The following is a 5,909-nucleotide window of genomic DNA, read 5'->3' on the forward strand; positions in this document are numbered from 1 at the left end:
TCAGCAGCGTAGAGATGTCCCCAACCGATACAGGCGAGCGGTCCATCCTGGGTCACGACGAGCGGTCCATCCTGGGTCTCGACTCTGGACAGCCAGTACTTCATCCATGGTCATTGGACCGGACCCCCTCCACAAGGGAGGGGGGGACATAGGAGAAAGAAAAGAAGCGGCAGATCAACTGGTCTAAAAAGGAGGTCTATTTAAAGGCTAGAGTATACAGATGAGTTTTAAGGTGAGACTTAAATGCTTCTACTGAGGTAGCATCTCGAACTGTTACCGGGAGGGCATTCCAGAGTACTGGAGCCCGAACGGAAAACGCTCTATAGCCCGCAGACTTTTTTTGGGCTCTAGGAATCACTAATAAGCCGGAGTCTTTTGAACGCAGATTTCTTGCGTATCATTTGCCATGCAACATACAGTATGAATGTACTTTACTGATATACAGTAACTACTGCCGTTACTATTTAATGGCATCTTACCTTTTTACTTGATCTGGAATAGACCCAATTCTCTATAGCAGGAGTCACCAACCTTTTTGAAACCAAGAGCTACTTCTTGGGTACTGATTAATGCGAAGGGCTACCAGTTTGATACACACTTAAATAAAATGCCAGAAATAGCCAACTTGCTCAATTTACCTTTAATAAATAAATATATATATATATATTAGAGATGCGCGGATAGGCAATTATATTATCCGCAACCGCATCACCAAAGTCGTCATCCTCCCGCCGTTCACCCGAACCAACATTTTATCAGATCCGCAACCGCCCGCCCGTTGAAATACATCAGAGGTCGGCCACCTTTACCACTCAAAGAGCTATTTAAACCCATTTCACAGAGTAAATAAATAAATAAATGATAAATGGGTTGTACTTTTCTACCTTCAAGGTACTCAAAGCGCTTTGACACTACTTCCACATTTACCCATTCACACACACATTCACACACTGATGGAGGGAGCTGCCATGCAAGGCGCCAACCAGCAAGGGTGAAGTGTCTTGCTCAGGACACAACGGACGTGACGAGGTTGGTACTAGGTGGGAATTGAACCAGGGACGCTCGGGTTGCGCACGGCCACTCTCCCCACTGCGCCACGCCGTCCCAGTAAAGAAGACAATGGGAGCCGCTAACGTCCTCGCGACTATCCAATAGCGTACATCCTGATGACAAGAATAAGGGCGTTCTGTGAAGCCATCGCCTTTGACACCTTCAACAATATGTACGAACTGATTGTTAGTCCAGCAACATGTTGTGTGCAGCTTCCGCAATCACACGTACAAGATTGAAAGGCATACTGGGTGACACAGAGTACACTGATGGTTGTGATATAAACCATTTTAACACTCTTACTAATATGCGCCACACTGTGAAGCCACAGGAAACCAGAATGACAAACACATTTCTGGAGAACATCCTCACAGTAACACAACATAAACGCAAACGCAACACAACAAATACCCAGAATCCTTTGCATCCGTGACACAGCCTGAATATATTTTACACCCCCGCGCCCCCAACCCCGCCCACCTTACCGACACACGGGGGTGGGGGTGTTTGCTGCTAGCGGGGTGTATAAAATGGTAAGGTTTTCTCATGGAGGCAAAGGATTCTGGGTATTTGTTGTGTTGCGTTTATGTTGTGTTACTGTGAAGATGTTCTTCCGAAATGTGTTTTTCATTCTTGTTTGGTGTGGCTTCATGGCGTGGCGCATATTACTAAGAGTGTTAAAATTGTTTATATCACAACCATTAGTGTACTCTGTGTCACCCAGTATGCCTTGCAGTCGTGTGCGTTTGTCTGCGGAAGCCACACACATGTTGCTGGACTCACAAGGTGACTGTACATGTTGTAGAAGGCAACAAAGCCAATGGCTTCATAACACGCCCTAATACTTAGTAAATTCTAGGGAATGTTTGTGTTTCCTATTGTCTTCTTCGCTTTATGACACGGGTCCTAAATGGCTCTTTGAATGTTAAAGGATACCGATCCCAGAACAATGTGTATCAAATATTCCGAATGGTTCAACCGCCACCCGCCCGAATCTAATTAAAATATATTTATTCGTCATGTCACTTGCCCGACCCGCGGTTTATCCGCGGATAAACCGCAAACCGCGCACTTCTAATATATATTTAAAAAAAAGGGTATTTCTGTCTGTCATTCCGTCATACATTTTTTTTCCTTTTACGGAAGGTTTTTTTGTAGAGAATAAATGATGGGGAAAAAAACACTTAATTGAACGGTTTAAAAGAGGAGAAAACATGAAAAAAAAGACAATTAAATTTTGAAACATAGTTTATCTTTAATTTCGACTCTTTAAAATTCAAAATTCACCGCAAAAAATTGAAGAGAAAAATAGCTCATTCAAATCCGATAAAATTTAAAAAATAATTTATGAAACATCATGGGTCATTTTTCCCGATTAAGATTAATTTTAGAATTTTGATGACATTTTTTAAATAGGCTAAAATCCACTTTGAAATAAGATTTAAAATTGATTTGACAGATTTTCTAGATTTGCCAGAATAATTTCTTTGAATTTTAATCATAATAAGCTTGAAGAAAAATTTCCACATTTTTCTTTGTCGAAAAAACAGAAAGCTAAAATGAAGAATTCAATTAAATGTATTTATTATTCTTTACAATAATAAAAAAAAAATACTTGAACATTGATTTAAATCGTCAGGAAAGAAGAGGAAGGAATTTAAAAGGTATACGTGTTTAAAAATCCTAAAATCCTTTCTAAGGTTGTATTTTTTCTCTAAAATTGTCTTTTTGAAAGTTATAAGAAGCAAAGTAAAAAAAATAAATGAATTTATTTAAACAAGTGAAGACCAAGTCTTTAAAATATTTTTGGAGATTTTCAAATTCTATTTGAGTTTTGTCTCTCTTAGAATTAAAAATGTCGAGCAAAGCGAGACCAGCTTGCTAGTAAACAAATACAATTTAAAAAATAGAGGCAGCTCACTGGTAAGTGCTGCTATTCGAGCTATTTTTAGAACAGGCCAGCGGGCTACTCATCTGGTCCTTACGGGCAACCTGGTGCCCGCGGGCACCGCGTTGGTGACCCCTGTTCTATAGTGACAATCCATTTTTTATCTTCCATCCATTTATTGTTTGACGCTTATCCGAGTCTAGGTTGCAGCGGCAGCAGTCTAAGCAGAGATGTTCGGACTTTCCCTCCAGCGTGTCCTTGGTCTGCCCCGAGGCCGCCTCCCGGCTGGACATGCCCCAAACACCTTGCCAGGTCGGTGTCCAGGAGGCATCCGCATTTGATGCCAGAGTTATCTCAGCTGGCACCTCTACTCTGAGCCTCTCCCAGATGACTGAGCTCCTCTCCTTATGTCCGAGGGGGTGAACCCAGACATCCTGCTGCAGAAACGTTGTACTCGCAACCTTGTCCTTGTGGTCATTACCCAAAGCTTGTGACCACAGGTGAGGGCAAGAACGTAGACTGATTGCTAATGAAGATCTTCGCCTTCCGCCTCAGCTCCCAGCCTACGCTGCACCGATCCGTCTGTCAATCTCTCGTTCTATTCTTCTCTCACTCGTGAACAAGACCCCATACTTGAACTCCTCCACTTGAGGCAGAACTTTGCTGGGTGCAGTCCAACCTTTTCCGACTGAGAACCACGGCCTCAGATTTGGAGGTGCTGATCCTCATTGCAGCAGCTTCACACTCAGCTGCAAACCACCCCCGTGAATGCTGAGGGTCCCAGCCAGAAAACCCCCAACACCATGACTGCACCTAGAAATTCTCTCCATACTAATAATGAACAGGACCGGTGACAAAGGGCAGCCCTGGCGGAGTCCATGGTCCACTGGGAACATGTCTGACTTACCACCAGCTCCGCTTGTACAGGGACCGGATGGCACATAGCAACGGACCCTGGACCAATTACTCCTGGAGCACCCCCCCCCCCACAGAACTGGACTGGTTGAACAAACTCTTATGGACCCTTCCAATAAACTAGCGAAGGTTTAAATCTGGTCCTGTGTTCCACGACCAGGACTTTTGATTGATTGATTGATACTTTTTTGATTGCACAGTACAGTACATATTCCGTACAATTGACCACTAAATGGTAACACCCGAATAAGTTTTTCAACTTGTTTAAGTCGGGGTCCACGTTAATCAATTCATGGACGAAAACCACATTGTTCCTCCTAAATCCGAATCTCGACTAATGGCCTGACTCTCTTCTCCAGCACCCTGGGATAGACTTTCTCTGACTTTTCCTGATAAGTTTTATCCTTATGTAATTGGAAGAAACCCTTCGGTCTTCCCAGGTCTGCCAATCCAGAGGACCCGCCCCAGACTTCCACGGTATGTTGAAAAGACATGTCAGCTTTACCATGAATTGATTAACGTGGACCCCGACTTAAACAAGTTGAAAAACTTATTGGGGTGTTACCATTTAGTGGTCAATTGTACGGAATATGTACTGTACTGTGCAATCTACTAATAAAAGTATCAATCAATCAATCAAAGCCACAACAGTCCCACAACATCCAAAGCCTCGAGGTATTTGCCATTTTTTAGAATTAGTTTTGTGTGCTGGATCTTTCTATTTATCTAATCTGCTCGGCAAATGCAGGTTCTTGTCTTTAATGTATAAAGTAAGTCACTATCATCAGTTTTGTGTGCATTACTACTACGACTTCAGAATGTCTAAATCAGTACAATAACTACCGTATTTCCTTGAATTGCCGCCGGGGTGCTAATTAATATAAAACCTCTTCTCACTCCGCCGTTTACCAAAGGCATGCGGTAAAGGCAAGCATGTGCTAATTGTTTTAAAACCTCTTCTCACTCCGGCGCTTACCAAAGGCATGCGGTAAATTTAGGCCTGTGTTTATCAATTTAAGTGTGATGTAAGGGTACCATCATGAAAAGCACATTTAATAAAAAAAAACATTATTATGGTCTTACCTTTACTTATAAATGAAGTCCATGCGCAGCTCCTTCTGATCAAAAGCATCGATAACTTGTTTATAGAAGTCTTCCTTATCTTTCTTCAGTTTTAAAAGTATCTCTGTCTCGAAGGAGATCTTCCTTTATTACCACCTGCTTCGATTGAAAGTCCAGTTCAGAAAACTGTTTTATTTTAGATATGTAATCCTCCATGTTAAAAGTGCTTTTTGTCACTTCTTCTGCAGCCGAGTAGTCGCAAGAAGGATCACTAGCGCCCTCTACCACCAGGAGGCAGGAGTCATTTAAAGACTCATATTTGACACACGCAGCTACGGTATATTAATAAACCATAGCTGCTTACTTGTCTTTTTAGCATATTCAATAGCTTGGATCTTGAATCCTACTGAATAGCTCTTAATCTTCGTCTCTTTATGCGTTTTCAAATTATTGAAATCAGCCTCCTCCATTTTGAAAATGATGACAGGTGAAGTGTCACTCGTGACGTGACGAGTTTGACCCGGCGGAAATTCTAGGCATATGCTAATTATTTGGCAAGACGAGTTTGACCCGGTGGAAATTCTAGACATGCGCCTTAAAAATAATATTTTGCGAAACGAGTTTGAACCAGCGTTAATCCCGAGCCGGCGGTAATGCTAAGCATGCGCTGAATATTTTGCGAAACGAGTTTTAATTCTAGGCAGGCGTGTACTATGTACAATTCAAAGAAATACGGTATTTTTTTAATACAATCTAAAATGTTGAAGTCATTGCAACTAATTTGTGTAGCTTATTTTAATTAAAATTGTATAAATAAAAATGTCTTGTGTAGCTTTCGTTTACTATCTAAAATGTATAAATCACAATGTCTTGTTTAGCACTTTTTACTGCTATTTTTTTCTATTAACTAGCTAAAAATACCTAAAAAAGTACAAATTACAATGTTGTGTGTAGAACATAAATTGACCTAAAGTTTGAGTTTCAATCATCCAAA

This window comes from Nerophis ophidion, linkage group LG10, assembly GCF_033978795.1.
Source record: "Nerophis ophidion isolate RoL-2023_Sa linkage group LG10, RoL_Noph_v1.0, whole genome shotgun sequence".
In the NCBI taxonomy this organism is placed as follows: domain Eukaryota; kingdom Metazoa; phylum Chordata; class Actinopteri; order Syngnathiformes; family Syngnathidae; genus Nerophis; species Nerophis ophidion.